The sequence below is a fragment of the Nomascus leucogenys genome, chromosome 20 (assembly GCF_006542625.1).
Source record: "Nomascus leucogenys isolate Asia chromosome 20, Asia_NLE_v1, whole genome shotgun sequence".
Taxonomy (NCBI): Eukaryota; Metazoa; Chordata; class Mammalia; order Primates; family Hylobatidae; genus Nomascus; species Nomascus leucogenys.
Window position 1 is genome coordinate 65,267,637 of NC_044400.1, and position 18,869 is coordinate 65,286,505.

Sequence of the window (18,869 nt, forward strand, 5' to 3'; positions counted from 1 at the left end):
AATTGTTTTGAAAGAAATATCCTTGGCTGCAAAGATCAGTGGTAAGGGTGCTGCCAGTTTGAGGTTGGACAGGCAGTTGCTGGGCAAATGCCTTTGCAGAAGTATTTTTTGTGTAAGGTTGTGATGGCTTTTATGCAAGGTTGTGGCATTTGCAGAGTCGTTTGTGATATTTTTGTTACACAAGCCTGAGAACCCTCTCTTCTGCATTTTCTGGCTCTATTCTATTTGTCAGGGTTTTTTCTTTTTTAATATTAGTGGCTTTATTTTCATTCTGAAAATTTTTACATCTCCCTCCCCCATATTTTTTGAGACAGTCTCACACTGTCATCCAGGCTGGAGTGCAGTGGCACGATCTCTGCTGACTGCAACCTCCACTTCCTGGGTTCAAACAATTCTGCCTCAGCCTCCTAAGTAGCTGAGACTACAGGCGTGCACTACCACACCTGGCTAATTTTTGTATTTTTTGTAGAGACTTGGTTTCACCATGTTGGCCGGGCTGGTCTCGAACTCCTGCCCTCAAGTGATCCACCCCCTTCGGCCTCCCAAAGTCCTGGGATTAGAGCCATGAGCCACCGCGTCCAGCCCATTTCCCCTTTTTGATCAAGATCTTTCTTCAAAAGCATCACTGACCAGTCATCTTCTAGTTGGGTTTTGATGTTCCTTACTGCCAGGATGAACGTGCTCCAATTGTTGATCGCGTCTCAATTTGGGGGAGTGAAACTGTTTAGTCACATTTGAGCAACAGAAGAGGTTTGAAGGGGGTGGCTCTCAGGCTTTGTCTGCCCTGCGTCTACTGTTAAGTTCCATTTTGGCCATTCCATGGTCTTGTGCTATCATCAGAATGTGCTGGGCCAGTACTATTTTGTTTGAAGCTGTATTCTTCAAGAATTAAACAAGAAATAGAAACAAAATACAAAGTAAAATTAATAGTAGTATGTCAATTCCAGGTTTCATAATGGTTTTGGGCCACGAACCTAGGCTTAAAGTAAAGCAATTGAATAAATCAATGATCTTCGGGATTTAGGTGAGACCTGTTGAAAACATGTGGCCTATTTTCTCATTTTTATTTCTTATTTTTTTTTTCTTAGTAGTACATACGATTCTCAACTTTTCCAGAGTATTTTATCCAGGGAATGTAGTATTTGCAGTGGCACAAACATTTTCTTGTTTAACAAGTTATTAAAGCAAACTAAACATGGCCTGAGAAGCACTCTGTACTTCTGTATTTGAGTCCTTGTGGATGAACTGTAACCCAGCTTAATAGTAGATGAGATGGAAAACCTAACGTAGGAGTGTGTGCCTGTAACAATAGCTAAGTTTTGACAAATCCCAGCGGCCATACTTCAACCATTCATACACTACTGAGTGTTCGAACTGTGTTCAAATAAGGCATATGCTGAGCAGTAACTAATCCAGCCATTCTGTACCTCACTTCCCATTTCTGTACGTCAATTTCTCTTTTTTGTCTATAAATCTTCTTCTACCAAATGGCTGCGCTGGAGTCTCTGAATCTGCTGTGATTCTGGGGGCTGCCGGATTCCCTAATCATTCATTGCTCAATTAAACTCCTTTAAATTTAACACGGCTGAAGTTTTTCTTTCATCAAAGTGGATATTAAAAAATTTCTCAGGTTAGGTTTTGTTATCAAAAGAAGAAACTGATTGCAAAATTCTCATTGCACCATTATGTTGTCAAATAGAAAAGGTAGACATCAAGAGAGGTAAGAGTCTTATTATAATATGGAATTTTGTTCTGACATGGTGGAAAAAGCTATTTACAGCATGAAAAATCCAAGTTCTTTTTTGAGTTTGCAGTTTGAATGTCTCTGGTCATAACATTGGGTGGTTTCGTGAACTTTTGTATGGCCTATACATCAGATATGAAGCTGATTTGTTCCTTAAAATCCATCTAGTTTTAGCTTAAAGGGCTTTAGAAACACAGGAGTTTTAATTTTTAGCTGGAAAAATACAGACCAATACCCTGGAAATAATGAATTTCTACAATGAATGATAATAATAAAGACACTTCAAGACACAAAGAAGATCCTTGTGACTAGAGCAAGAATGTATTATATACAAGAAATAATGGTCACAGAGGAAATAAAAGTATCAGTTTTTAAAAAACCAGGCATGCATCCCACATGTTAGAATGGCACTTTCTGGTCAAAATTTTGATGGAGAACTTGATGTGACCGAGGAGGTCTCATGAGTTTTCATGCTACTCGCTTATTTCCTTCTATAATAGTTAAATTACTAATTCCAGCCCAAATTACTAATAGAGTTGGAGATGGTGATGAAGATGGTAGGGAAGAGAAATCTCACCAATAAGGCCAGCAAATATTCTGTGTGTGTTTCTGTGCGTGTGCCTGTGCATGTGTCTTGTGTTTTGTAAGGATGGAGGTAGCTAGATAAAGAATGAGAGAGAAAAACCATAACCATTTCAAGTTTCATCTCCTCACCCTCATAATAATAATAAGTGTTAAAAATTATTCAGCCATTATAATGCACTAGGAAGTGAATCCTTTTTAATAAGTTACCTTTTTAATCCTTTCAAGTTCTCTAAATTGGGCACTATTGTTACTGATATTTTACATTTGAGAAAACTGAGGCACATAGGTTAATTAATTGCCTGAACTTACATACCTTGTAACTAAACTAGTAGGGATATAAACCCAGGCAATCCTATCCTGAAGGTCGATGATAACCACCATACTATACTATGTCTCTGGTATGGTTTTTCTCTGAGGACAGTCACTAGTGTCACTCATCACTTAGTTTGGGTCTGGCTTGGACCTTGGCCAAAAATATTTATATTTTTATCAATACATTAGATTTATAAGAAACCTATAATAGAGATTTCTTTCAAGGAACTCAGGACACCATTCAAAAACGTAGATGTGGAGTTGCTCTTCTTGAGGAGTATCTTTGTGGCGTTCTCTCAAGAAACATTCAAATTTCCTGAATTTGAATGTTGGCCTGCCTTGCTAGGTTGAGGAAGTTCTCCTGGATAATATCCTGCAGAGTGTTTTCCAACTTGGTTCCATTCCCCCTGTCACTTTCAGGTACACGAATCAGACGTAGATTTGGTCTTTTCACATAGTCCCATATTTCTTGGAGGCTTTGTTCATTTCCTTTTACTCTTTTTTTCTCTAAACTTCTCTTCTTGCTTCATTTCATTCATTTGATCTTCAATCACGGATACCCTTTCTTCCAGTTGATCAAATCGGCTACTGAAGCCTGTGCATTTGTCACATAGTTCTGGTGCCATGGCTTTCAGCTCCATCAGGTCATTTAAGGACTTCTCTACACTGGTTATTCTATTTAGCCATTCGTCTAATCTTTTTTCAAGATTTTTAGCTTCTTTGTGATGGGTTTGAACTTCCTCTTTTAGCTAGGAGAAGTTTGATTGTCTGAAGCCTTCTTCTCTCAACTTGTCAAAGCCATTCTCCATCCAGCTTTGTTCCGTTTCTGGTTAGGAGCTGCGTTCCTTTGGAGGGGGAGAGGCACTCTGAATTTTAGAATTTTCAGCTTTTCTGCTCTGTTTTTTCCCCATCTTTGTGGTTTTATCTACCTTTGGTCTTTGATGATGGTGACGTACAGATGGGGTTTTGGTGCTTTGTGGTTTTATCTACCTTTGGTCTTTGATGATGGTGACGTACAGATGGGGTTTTGGTGTGGCTGTCCTTTCTGTTTGTTAGTTTTCCTTCAAACAGTCAGGACCCTCAGCTGCAGGTCTGTTGGAGTTTGTGGGAGATCCACTCCAGACCCTGTTTGCTTGGGTATCAGCAGCGGAGGCTGCAGAACAGTGAATATTGCTGAACTGCAAATGTTGCTGCCTAATTGTTCCTCTGGAAGCTTCGTCTCAGAGGGGTACCCAGCTGTGTGAGGTGTCAGTCTGCCCCTACTTGGGGGCACCTCCCAGTTAGGCTACATGGAGGTCAGGGACCCACTTGAGGAGGCAGTCTGTCCGTTCTCAGATCTCAAACTCCGTGCTGGGAGAACCACTACTCTCTTCAAAGCTGTCAGACAGAGACATTTAAGTCTGCAGAGGTTTCTGCTGCCTTTTGTTCGGCTATGCCACCAGAGGTGGAGTCTACAGAGGCAGGCAGGCCTCTTTGAGCTGTGGTGGGCTCCACCAAGTTCAAGCTTCCAGGCTGCTTTGTTACCTATTCAAGCCTCAGCAATAGCCGGCGCCTGTCCCCTAGCCTCGCTGACACCTTGCAGTTTGATCTCAGACTGCTGTGCTACCAATGAGTGAGACTCCGTGGGTGTGGGACCCTCTGAGCCAGGCACGGGATATAATCTCCTGGTGTGCCACTTGCTAAGACTGTTGGAAAAACATAGTATTAGAGTGGGAGTGACCCAATTTTCCATGTGCCGTCTGTCACAGCCTCCCTTGGCTAGGAAAGTGAATTCCCTGATCCCTTACACTTCCCAGGTGAGGCGATGCCTCGCCCTGCTTTGGCTCATGCTCAGTGGGCTGCACCCACTGTCCTACACCCACTCTCTGACAAGCCCCAGTGAGATGAACCTGGTACCTCAGTTGGAAATGCAGAAATCACCTGTCTTCTGTGTCACTCATGCTGAGAGCTATAGACTGGAGCTATTCCTATTTGGCCATCTTGGAACCAAGACACATAATTGTCAGATTCACCAAAGTTGAAATGAAGGAAAAAATGTTAAGGGCAGCCAGAGAGAAAGGTTGGGTTACCCACAAAGGGAAGCCCATCAGACTAAAAGCGGATCTCTTGGTAGAAATTCTACAAGCCAGAAGAGAGTGGGGGCCAATATTCAACATTCTTAAAGAAAAGAATTTTCAACCCAGAATTTCATATCCAATCAAACTAAGCTTCATAAGTGAAGGAGAAATAAAATGCTTTACAGACAAGCAAATGCTGAGAGATTTTGTCACCACCAGGCCTGCCATAAAAGAGCTCCTGAAGGAAGCATTAAACATGGAAAGGAAAAACCAGTACCAGCCACTGCAAAAATATGCCAAATTGTAAAGACCATCGAGGCTAGGAAGAAACTGCATCAACTAATGAGCAAAATAACCAGCTAACATCATGATGACAGGATCAAATTCACACATAACAATATTCACCTCAAATGTAAATGGGCTAGATGCTCCAATTAAAAGACACAGACTGGCAAATTGGATAGAGTCAAGACCCATCAGTGTGCTGTATTCAGGAGACCCATCTCATGTGCACAGACACACATAGGCTCAAAATAAAGGAGTGGAGGAAGATCTACCAAGCAAATGGAAAACAAAAAAAGACAGGGGTTGCAATCCTAGTCTCTGATAAAACAGACTTTAAACCAACAAAGATCAAAAGAGACAGAGAAGGCCATTACATAATGGTAAAGGGATCAATTCAACAAGAAGAGCTAACTATCCTAAATATATATGCACCCAATACAGGAGCACCCAGATTCATAAAGCAAGTCCTTAGAGACCTACAAAGAAATTTAGACTCCCACATAATAATGGGAGACTTCAAAACTCCACTGTCAACATTAGACAGATCAATGAGACAGAAGGCTAACAAGGATATCCAGGAATTGAACTCAGCTCTGCACCAAGCAGACCTAATAGGCATCTACAGAACTCTCCACCCCAAATCAACAGAATATGCATTCTTCTCAGCACCACATTGCATTTATTCCAAAATTGACCACATAGTTGGAAGTAAAGCACTCCTTAGCAAATGTAAAAGAACAGAAATTATAAAAAAACGTCTGTCAGACTACAGTGAAATCAAACTAGAACTCAGGATTCAGAAACTCACTCAAAACCACTCAACTACATGGAAACTGAACAACTTGCTCCTGAATGACTACTGGGTACATAACGAAATGAAGGCAGACATAAAGATGTTCTTTGAAACCAATGAGAACAAAGACACAACATACTAGAATCTCTGGGACACATTCAAAGCAGTGTATGGAGGGAAATTTATAGCACCAAATGCCCACAAGAGAAAGCAGGGAAGATCGAAAATTGACACCCTAACATCACAATTAAAAGAACTAGAGAAGCAAGAGCAAACACATTCAAAAGCTAGCAGAAGGCAAGAAATAACTAAGATCAGAGCAGAACTGAAGGAGATAGAGACACAAAAAACTCTTCAAAAAATCAATGAATCCAGGAGTTGGTTTTTTGAAAAGATCAACAAAATTGATAGACTGCTAGCAAGACTAATAAAGAAGAAAAGAGAGAAAAATCAAATAGATGCAATACAAAATGATGAAGGGGATATCACCACCAATCCTGCAGAAATACAAACTACCATCAGAGACTACTATAAACACCTCTACACAAATAAACTAGAAAATCTAGAAGAAATGAATGAATTCCTGGACACATACACCCTCCCAAGACTAAACCAGGAAGAAGTTGAATTCCTGAATAGACAAATAACAGGCTCTGAAACTGAGGCAATAATTAATAGCCTACCAACCAAAAAAAGCCCAGGACCAGACGGATTCACAGCTGAATTCTACCAGAGGTACAAGGAGGAGCTGGTACCATTCCTTCTGAAACTATTCCAATCAATAGAAAAAGAGGGATTCCTCTCTAACTCATTTTATGAGGCCAGCATCATCCTGATACCAAAGCCTGGCAGAGACACAACCAAAAAAGAGAATTTTAGACCACTGTGCCTGATGAACATCGATGCAAAAATCCTCAATAAAATACTGGGAAACTGAATCCAGCAGCACATCAAGAAGCTTATCCACCATGATCAAGTGGGCTTCATCCCTGGGATGCAAGGCTGGTTCAACATATGCAAGTCAATAAACCTAATCCAGCATATAATCAGAACCAAAGACAAAAACCATATGGTTGGCTGGGTGCGGTGGCTCACGCTTGTAATCCCAGCACTTTGGGAGGCCGAGGCAGGTGGATCACGAGGTCAGGAGATCGAGACCATGGTGAAACCCTGTCTCTACTAAAAAAAATACAAAAAAATTAGCCGGGCGTGGTGGCGGGCGCCTGTAGTCCCAGCTACTCAGAGAGGCTGAGGCAGGAGAATGGCATGAACCTGGGAGGCAGAGCTTGCAGTGAGCCGAGATTGTGCCACTGCACTCCAGCCTGGGTGAGAGCAAGACTCCGTCTCAAAAAAAAAAAAAAAAAAAACCACATGGTTATCTCAATAGATGCAGAAACGGCCTTTGACAAAATTCAACAGCCCTTCATGCTAAAAACTCTGAATAAATTAAGTATTGATGGGACATATCTCAAAATAATAAGAGCTATCTATGACAAACCCACAGCCAATATCATACTGAATGGACAAAAACTGGAAGCATTACCTTTGAAAACTGGCACAAGACAGGGATGCCCTCCCACACCACTCCTATTCAACATAGTGTTGGAAGTTCTGGCCAGGGCAATCAGGCAGGAGAAGGAAATAAACAGTATTCAATTAGGAAAAGAGGAAATCAAATTGTCCCTGTTTGCAGATGACATGATTGTATATTTAGAAAACCCCATTGTCTCAGCCCAAAATCTCCTTAAGCTGATAAGCAACTTCAGCAACGTCTCAGGATAAAAATCAATGCGCAAAAATCACAAGCATTCTTATACATCAATAACAGACAAACAGAGAGCCAAATCATGAGTGAACTCCCATTCACAATTGCTTCAAAGAGAATAAAATACCTGGGAATCCAACTTACAAGGGATGTGAAGGACTTCTTCAAGGACAACTACAAACCACTGCTCAGTGAAATAAAAGAAGACATAAACAAATGGAAGAACATTCCATGCACATGGATAGGAAGAATCAATATCGTGAAAATGGCCATACTGCCCAAGGTAATTTGTAGATTCAATGCCATCCCCATCAAGCTACCAATGACTTTCTTCACAGAATTGGAAAAAAATACTTTAAAGTTCATATGGAACCAAAACAGAGCCCACATTGCCAAGACAATCCTAAGCAAAAAGAACAAAGCTGGATGCATCACACTACCTGACTTCAAACTGTACTGCAAGGCTACAGTAACCAAAACAGCATGGTACTGGTACCACAACAGAGATATAGACCAATGGAACAGAACAGAGCCCTCAGAAATAATACCACACATCTACAACCATTTGATCTTTTACAAACCTGACAAAAACAAGAAATGGGGAAGGGATTCTCTATTTAATAAATGGTGCCGGGAAAACTGGCTAGCCATACGTAGAAAGCTGAAAACTGGATCCCTTTCTTACACCTTATACAAAAATTAATTCAAGAAGGATTAAAGACTTAACATGTTAGACCTAAAACTATAAAAACCCCAGAAGAAATCCTAGGCAATACCATTCAGGACATAGGCATGGGCAAGGACTTCATGTCTAAAATACCAAAAGCCAAAATTGACAAATGGGATCTAATTAAACTAAAGACCTTCTGCACAGCAAAAGAAACTACCATCAGGGTGAACAGGCAACCTACAGAATGGGAGAAAATTTTTGCAACCTACTCATCTGACAAAGGGCTAATATCCAGAATCTACAAAGAACTCAAACAAATTTACAAGAAAAAAAAAACCCATCAAAAAGTGGGCAAAGGATATGAACAGACACTTCTCAAAAGAAGACATTTATGCAGCCAAAAGACACATGAAAAAATGCTCATCATCACTGGCCATCAGAGAAATGCAAATCAAACCCACAATGAGATACCATCTCACACCAGTTAGAATGGTGATCATTGAAAAGTCAGGAAACAACAGGTGCTGGAGGGGATGTGGAGAAATAGGAACACTTTTACACTGTTGATGGGACTGTAAACTAGTTCAACCATTGTGGAAGACAGTGTGGCAATTCCTCAGGGATCTAGAACTAGAAATACCATTTGACCCAGCCATCCCATTACTGGTTCTATCCCCAAAGAATTATAAATCATGCCGCTCTAAAGACACATGCACATGTATGTTCATTGCAGCACTATTCACAATAGCAAAGACTTGGAACCAACCCAAATGTCCATCAATGATAGACTGGATTAAGAAAATGTGGCACATATACACCATGGAATGCTATGCAGCCATAAAAAGGATGAGTTCATGTCTTTTGTAGGGACCTGGATGAAGCTGGAAACCATCATTCTCAGCAAACTACCACAAGGACAGAAAACCAAACACTGCATGTTCTCACTCATAGGTGGGAACTGAACAATAGGAACACTTGGACATAGGAAGGGGAACATCACACACCAGGGCCTGTCATGGGGTGGGGGGACGGGGGAGGGATAGCATTAGGAGATATACCTAATGTAAATGACGAGTTATTCGGTGCAGCACACCAACATGACACATATATACATATGTAACAAACCTGCACGTTGTGCACAAGTACCCTAGAACTTAAAGTACATTTTTTAAAAAAAACATAGATATTGAGAAACAGCATTTTGTATCTGCCTTTAGTTAGGAAACATGAGAAGTGTAAGAAAAAGTCTTTGGGATGGAGGAAATCTGGAATGAGTGAGAACTGTGGACCAAAGAATCAGTCCTCCCCCTTCCCTTCCAGATTTGTAGTGTAACTTGTTAAAATAATCATGAGCATTCCAAATGTTACAGTTTTAAAGCATCTTTCCAAGTGAGACAGATTGGATTACATTATCGATCTTATACTGAGTAGCTTTATATACTTAGGCTAGTGGTAAGGATTGCCCGAAAGGATTCTCACCAAAGAAGTTAGCAGAATGTGACTTCATTTGAATATATGGTCTTTATAGAGGTAACTGATTTAAAATGAAGTAATTAGTGTGAGCCCTAATCCAATATGACAGGTGTCTATTAGTAAGGTGAATTTTGGACACACAGACAAATATGCACAGAGGAAAAAGATGTGAAGACACATACAGAGAAGGCAGCCATGTGAGTGGAGTGAAGCATCTGCAAGCCAAGGGAGCCAATATGTGTATTGCTGGCACATATCAGCAGCTGAAAGATGCAAGGAAGAGCACTGCCCTGCAGACACCTGAGTTTCAGGCTTTCAGCCTTCAGAATTGAGAAACAATGAATGTCTGTTGCTTTAATCCACTCAGTTTTTGGTACTTAGTTGTGTCAAGGAATTAGGAATCTAGTATGCTAAGGAAACTAGTATAGCATACTATACTTTTACCTGCTTGTTTCTGTACCTTAGGATTGGAGATTATAAATGTCACTGCACTGCCTGACAAGTAGTGACTGCTCAATAATTGTTAACAATTATAGTTATTTTGAGGGTGAAGAGAGAAAATGAGCCATAGAAATGCTCCTTCCATCCCCCTTCTAGCCACTGACTTGTTATGAAGATTCGAGTACTGGTCCACCTAAAGCACACGGCTCAGCATAGCATGTCTTGACACAGGTTGGTTTTCTTTAATCATCTCAGTTCTTCACAGACTTCCTTGCCTCTGCTTTTAATATGCTTCCATGCCTACTGTTGGAGATGACATTCTGAAGAGAAGGCAACCTTAAGATCCTGGATAGTTACTTTTTGCTATTCACGAGGAAGCCTAGAGATGAGTATGCACATGTCCTGGATTGTGAGTGTGGAACTCTGGGTTCTGATCCTGCGTTTGCCTTACCAGCTGTATGACCGCAGGAAGATCCCTTTGCTCCTTTCAGCTTCCCGCCTTGCACATTGATAAGCTTGTGCTGTCAACAGATTCCCTTCAGTTTGAAAGCTGACCCTAATTGTATAACATCTCTAATTTTAAAATATCAAATACTGTGAGTTAGTGGTTAAATGTATCAGCCTTAATGTAAAGTAGACCTTCATGAATTGTGGGAAAGGTAGTATTTCCTCCACTATTTTGTGTTTGTGCATCCACGAGACCACCTTGAAGACCCAGTCCCTGGTCTGGTATCTGGCATTTACTTCTAATCCCTGAGATCTTACCAACTGCTGCCATCATTTATCCATCCCCCATCAAAAGGTCTAGGAAGGGTAAAAGTGTTTAGAGCAGCAATAAACACTAAACTCATGTAGACCCCTCCCTCATTTTGTAAATGGAGAAGGGCCATCTTCAGAGCTGGGTATGGAATTCTCATCTTCTGACTTCTAGCCCTGGGTTTTTTAATTCTTTGATTGTTTTCTTTAGGCAGGATTTTCTAGTGAGTAAGTTATCTCACCCACTTACACATTCACCACCCTCCAGCATTTTCAAATGGAACGTGTTTGAGATGGAAGTAAGTTACTGATTACATCTGCACCAATGTGTGTTGGGCAGGGCAAGGTTATTTACTCACCACAGTCTTTGTTCTCTCTTATGCTTACACTAGGCCTTTCAGGGAGATGCCTCAAATTTATTATGTGTCTCATAGCAGTAAGGAGAAAGAATGTAATTTAAAATAAAATATGATGTTGTATTTATGATGTACATAATCTGTTCATGGCACTCCTTAGATTAAACTAATCTTAATAACTACAGTATGAGCTTGAAGGCCTTTATTTAGCATGACATACTAGGCAGTCAATGATTTGGTTCTTAATTCTTCAGCCTAATTTTTTAAAATTATATCCTACATGCACCCTTAATCCTGGCTATAGTAGACTACTGATATTTCTAAACCATGTTATTCTATTGAATATCTGTTTGTCTTGGGTATATTGTATCTTCTGCTTGGTGTTTCATTTCTTGCTTTGTCTGCCTACTACATTTCTACTCATTTTTAAGGATGCAACTGAACAACTAGCTATTATGTAAAGGCTTTTCTGTTTAATTCCAGTAGAAACCACATCACTTTTTTTGCATCCCCAAGTTACCTGACACTTATACCTACTATAACATTTATCACAATGTATTACCATAATTTTAAAATATCCGTTTTTGACCTCTTGGATTGTAAACTCACTGAAAATAAAGTGCATGTATTATTCATCCTTTTGATTCTCATGTGCTTAGCCTAATACATAGAACAGGGTAATTCTTTTCCCTACAGTGTATGTTGAATGAATGATGGCTGCATAAAGTACACCATAGACACCAAAGATGATCCCAGTCAGGAGAGGTCACAACGATGTCTCTTGTCCTCAACTCTAAGGAACATTCTTCCTATTCCCTGCTCCCATCTCTGGTCCCAACAATATTTTATAGGTCACAGGTTTTTCTTAGAACTGATTTTGGACGGTGTAATTTGTATCCTGATGCAAGCTAAATCTGAAAAGGGTTAACATACAGACATAGATACCATTGATCAGACATTGGACTTATATTACTAGGTTAGAGAAAAATGTTTTATTTGTAAGAGTTTAATAATGTTACAGGTTTACTGGATAATGTATTTTGGGTTAGATTAACTGAGTCCATCGACAAGATAAACTGAGCAATGTTCAGATTAGAGCTGGTTTGAGAAGGCACTTGCTTCCAAGCATTCTCTCTTTTTCATTGGAGTGCTTCCAGACACTTGATGACTATAATGTGATTATTTCAGTGGTAAAACGAGGAAATCTGTGCCATAACAATTTTGGGTGGATGCACTGGAGAGAACCCTGACTCTTGAGATCAGAATAAGTAAATGCGGCCAGGCGCGGTGGCTCACACCTGTAATCCCAAGACTTTGGGAGGCCGGGGTGGACAGTTCATGAGGTCAGGAGATCAAGACCAGCCCAGCTAACACAGTAAAACCCTGTCTCTACTAAAAATACAAAAAATTAGCAGGACGAGGTGGCTCGTGCCTGTAGTCCCAGCTACTCAGGAGGCTGAGGCAGGAGAATCGCTTGAACTCAAGAGGCGGAGATTGCAGTGAGCTGAGATCGTGCCACTGCACACCAGCCTGGGTGACAGAAGGAGACTCCGTCTCAAAAAAAAAAAGAACAAGTACATGCTTAGTATTCAGGATAGAGTGGCAGCCTCAGGTATCATTTTTGGGATAAACTGATAAAACAAAAACCTATAAGTAATTAGTAGAATGATCATACAATCATCTGTAAACCAGGACATTCTTGATAGCAAAAGGGGGAGATATTAATAAGTGCACCAAGCAAGACCGTAGATGTAAACTGGGAGTGTCTTAGGCAAACTAGGTGCCTGCCCACTCTAGTAACAAAAGAGCCAGAAAAAAAGAGCAGGGATTTCTGGGCCAATCAAAGCAACTCGAACAGTAAGAGGAGAATTAAGATCCTCTTAACATGGGGATAATTCAACCACGTCAATTAAGAGTTAGCATCGCTTCCTCATTGAGTTGAAACTAGAAACTAAAATTGGGATTACAATGTTTGTCTTTTGCAGTTCATTCCAAATAACTTTGTAGAACAAAGATCTCATTTTATCCATCTACTGAATATGATCTTATGAAAAAAGACAATCAATCCAACAGAAAGAAATAATGGACTGGAATAGGTGGTTTACTAAAGAGTATATCTTTCAATAAATTTAGTAAAAGGTGTTCAATTTAATTAGTCATTATAAAATTAAAACCACAATGTGATATCACTACAAACTCATCCAAATGGCTACAACTTAAAAGAATAGCAATAATAAAGTTTCACCAGAATATAGAATAACAAGAACTCTTATACATTGCCAGTAGTAATGGATATTTTACAAACTGTTTCTAAAGCTGTTTGGTATTATCTTCTAAAGCTGAATATAATCATACATTATGACCCAGAAAATACATGCTTATATGTAGGCATATCTAACTAGAGATATGGATGTGGATATGAATATAGATGCATATGTAGATCTCCAACAGAAATACAGATCTACTGAAAGACATAAAGGAAAATGTGTTTGGCAGCTTTATTTGTGATAACATTGAACTGGAAACCACCCAAATAAATTGTGCTGCATGCATTCAACAGAATACAGTGATGATGATGAACAAAATCTTTCTACGTGCAACAACAAGGAAGAATCTCACATGCATAATGTTGAAGACTAAGTCAGGTACAAGGAAGTACATATTGTATAATTCCAGTTATCTAAAGTTTTGAAATTGGCAAGAAAAATTGATGTGGTAGAAGTCATACGATTTCTGGGCTTCTATTTTTTGAGCTAGATGATGTTGTTGAGTGTGTCTAAGTTGTAAAAATTCATCAAGCTGTGCCTTTGGAATTTTCACACTTTTCTATGTGTATGCTATATTTCAAGAAAAAATTTTTGGAATGTAAAAAAGAAAAAAATATATATTTCAATTTTCATAAAAATAGTTACTGTTTATACATCCATATGGAATTACAAAATCAAATATTGTCTAATTATTTCCAGGTACTGGGATTTTTAGTGTTTTTTTGTATTTTGTATCTTTCTGTATTGATTAATATTTTCAAAATAAACATTAATCACTTTCGCTAAAATAGATTCTTTATTTACAAAAAAAGATCAGCAGGAAGAGTAATACTATGTGTACACCATGGAAGAGATTTTAAAAGTTCTGGATTTGAATACTATGTTATTTATATTTTATTCCAAATTGCAAACTCCACAAAGTGAGGGATTGAATCATTAAAGATTTTTTATAAATTTATTGTCAGAATCCCAGTGCCTTTTAAACAGTGCCTGGTAAACAGAGGCAGCTAAATAATACTTGTTGATTAAATAATAACATTCTCCATCCTATGATTTTAAAGTCAATGAAAATGACTTCTGACATCATCCATGTTCAGTAACAAGAAGACAAGTCTACAAAAATTTGTTTGCTCCAAAGCCCAACTCACCTCTTTCAGGAAGCTGCCTCAATTTTTTAAAACAAAACGTTTATTGAGTCTAGGTTCATACTGATTTGATGGAAAAATGGGAGTACTGGGATTCAGGAAGCCACTAAGCACCAGGATAGCATTGAGCAAATCCCTAAACTCTCTGAATCTTAATTCCATCATTTGTAAAGTCGGGATGGAACTGGAATGCCATTCATCAGGATTACTTACTACATGATTTTGCATCTGTATGCCATTGGTCATAAAATATTTATATCTCAATGAAAGTTTTTTTTTATTTCAATGTAAGTTTACAGTGGAGCCATTTTACTTCTAATGGGAGGTGAATATGCATCTGATCTTATGCATCAGATCTCGAGTATGATGATAGATGATTACTTTTCATAGACAAAAGAAAAACTTTCAATATGTCATATTTATTCCTACTTTATTTTGGAGGAAATATTTCTGGTCAAATTGTCATAAGAATGAACATTACAAAACTTTGCATATAATATACAAAAAGAGTAAAAAAAGATCCAGTTATACCCATTACAAATCATAGACCTATGAAAAAATAATATTTGAAAAGTGTGATATCTTTTATGCACATATTTTCCACTTTTATGCAAAATGAAATTACTCTCCTTAGTGAAGAATGTTCATCTCCTCTTTTCCCTTCTCTTGATCTCATGATCTCTCATCAAGTCCAACACTTCTAAGCTGTGATAAAATGCCCAGAACCCACAAATCACAAACAGACAATATAGAATGTGCTCTATACTGGGTGTATCAACACACATGTTTTACTTTAGAGTCAGAATGCAATTACTATTTCAAACCCTCCATATGCACCCTACTCCCAATGACTATGAAAACAATATTTCAGTTAATACAATACAAAATTTAATATCAGATATAAAATGACATTTGCTTATATCCCAGCATGGAAGGAGTGCTAGGCAATGGGAATCTGAGGAACTGCGTTCTAATTTAGTCTAACCACTAACACTCTATATGACATTTGTGTTCATCAGAGTTCTCCAAAAAAATAAAACCAATAGGGCACACACACACATGCACACACACGCACACACACACACACACACCCAGAAAAGCTGGTGGTAATTCAAGTATGAGACTAAAGGCCAAAGAAACAGGGAAGATGATGGTGTAAATTCCAGTCCAAGGGCGGGAGAAGATCAACATCTCAGCTCAGACAGGCAGCCTGGAGGCAAAATAGGCAAATTTCACTTTCCACTTCCTTTTTGTTCCAATCATGCCTTCAACGGATTACATAATGACAACTTACATTGGGAAGAATAATCTGGTTTAGGGATTCAAATGCTGGTATCATCTGGAAACACCCTCACAGACACACCAAGAAACAATGTTTAAGCTGAGCACCCCTTGGCCCAGTCAAATTAAGACGTAAAGTTAGCCATCACAATGTTGTGTAAGCCTTATGTACACAACATTGTGTACATAGGTACAAGGGAGGATGAAACAGCCAGTCTAGACTGTTTTTCTGAGGAGTTTTGATACATAGGACATGTGTAAAGGTTCTGTGGGCAGGAATGTATGAGGAAACAAGTAGGTTTATATTTTTAAGGTGGAAAAATTTGAAGATATTTACCAGACTGATGGAAATAATCTACTGAAAGATGAGTTGGGCAGAGTGGTGGGTATGGAGGAGAGAAATGTTGGTGCAGAAACGGAAAAGGCTAATTGGAAGGACAAAGTGCTTCAGCAGATCAGAAGGATATTCAAACGGAGCCAGATTTGAAATTACTCCTTTTAAAATACTAACTTAGAAATGAAGGTTTGGAATGGCCTGGTAGGCAAAGACCCCAGCGACGCTGAGATTGACTGAAGGCAAGGGGAACATACATGAAACGTGTAGCGAAAAAGGAAATGTGTCTCTGATTTTATTAGCATCTTCTCTTTTTTTCTTAGTCCAACTATAGCCTCATAAACAATTTCTTAGTTCAGCTATAGCCTCATAAACAATTTCTTAGTCCACCTATAGCCTCATAAAAAATTTTGGAAATATAGTCTTTATCCCACAAGTGTATGTTATTTAAAATCTGTTTTGCTTTATTATTTTTTCTTTTCCTACACTATTGTGTATTGCCTAATTGATGGTTGTTAGATATCACCAATGGTCAAAATTGGTAGAATGGAAAAATGAGGTATTCATAGAGATCCTTTTCTTCCAGAACACAAAGGGATAAGACTAGGTTCAGCAAGCAGCTCTTAAATTGTTCCCCTGATATAAACTCACCTCTGGAATATCAAATGGACATCACTTTAGATAGATTAACTTTAGATAACCCATTTTACGGGGAAATGAGTTCTTAGAGGCAATGCTTTGTGCAAAACAATGATAGCAAGCATTTAACTGATCCGTCACACTGAATGTCTGGAAGAAGCATGATAGTCAAAAAGCACATGCTAAAATCCAGAATCATTGATATATGTAAAATTAATATAATTATATATACATAAATTAATTGTATACATAATATGTACATGTAAGTATTATATAAAATATCTAAAATCAAAAAATATAAAATTATGCCTGTGAGAACAAAGTATTGTCTGCTTTGTTTCTGGAGAAGACCAATAGAGATGTTCACTTATTAGGAGATTGATTTCCTCATAGGACAATATCATATTTGAAATTTTGAATTGTTAGCTGTCCTGTCAAATGGGAAGTCTATAATAATAGGAGTCACTATGGTCATGATATGGGGTCTTCCTTGCCTTCAAATATATTCCCCCAGGCTCACTGTGATCTTGTAAACTTGAGGATGCTTGTTTTTATAGTAATAGGTAAACCTGTCCCTGATTTTTAGAACCCTAATTATTAGAAGATTCCTGAAGATTATTTCTGCTTTAGGGCCCAAGTAGTAATTTGGTTTTATTCAGGCATTGATATATCTTCTGGCACATGAATTTGCTCGGGAATTGATTTAAGTCTCAAAGTCTAGCCAACTCTTCTTGTCAGTGCTGGCATTGAAGTGTTTTTTTCAGAGGGGACCTCTGGAGAGAGGACTTTCCTTTTCTACTGCCCACCCATGTCTAAGGGCTTCAGAGTCTTGGGATATTGGCTGTTTTATTCCCAAGAGGCCATTCTCACATGCCATTGGAGGAGGCCATTGTCACGGGAACCCATTCTCACATGCCATTGGAGGAGGCCATTCTCACAGGAACCCATTCTCACGTGCCATTGGAGGAGGCCATTCTCACAGGAGCCCATTCTCATATGCTATTGTAGGAGGTTGAGGAACACCGTGTGGGTGAGAGAAATCAGGGTAGTTTTAAGCATAATGGCATTCAGACCATGTATATACAAATATACAACTGTATGTATATATATCCTAGGATATATATATCCTATTATATATTCTATATACATATTAAAATATGTATATGAATAGATATTTGTTATATATTTTATACACATATATGTATACAGATATATACATATGCATATATATCCATAGTATATTCATATACATATACATACACATATATAGGCCAGGCACGCTGGCTCATGCCTGTAATCCTAGCACTTTGGGAGGCCGAGGCAGGTGAATCACTTGAGGTCGGGAGTTTGAGATCTGCCTGGCCAACATAGTGAAACCCCGTTTCTACTAAAAAAATACAAGAATTAACCGGGGATAGTGGCACGTATCTGTAATCCTAGCTACTCAGGAAGCTGAGGCAGGAGAATCGCTTGAACCCAGGAGGCGGAGGTTGCAGTGAGCTGAGATCACGCCACTGCACTCCAGCCTGGGCTACACAGCAATATTCTGTCTCAATCAATCAATTAATAAATAAACAAACATACATATATAAGGATATCCATATCCATATATATGTATACATGTATCTATACATGTATATGTGTGTATCCTGTTAGTCATATATTTTATATACATATTAAAATATTAACTAATCTCATTTTATACATTAAATTATAACTAATAAAATATATACACACACAATTATATATGTGTATATGTATCCCATTTATATATCTATATCCTATTAGTAATATACTTTATATAAATGTATATATATTCTATTAGTAATATGTTTTATAAAAATGTGTATCCTATTAGTACTATATTATATATAAATATTAAAATATGTATATAAATACATATATACATGTATATATACACATGTGTCTGTGTGTATATGTATTTATTATATTTATTTTTGGAAAA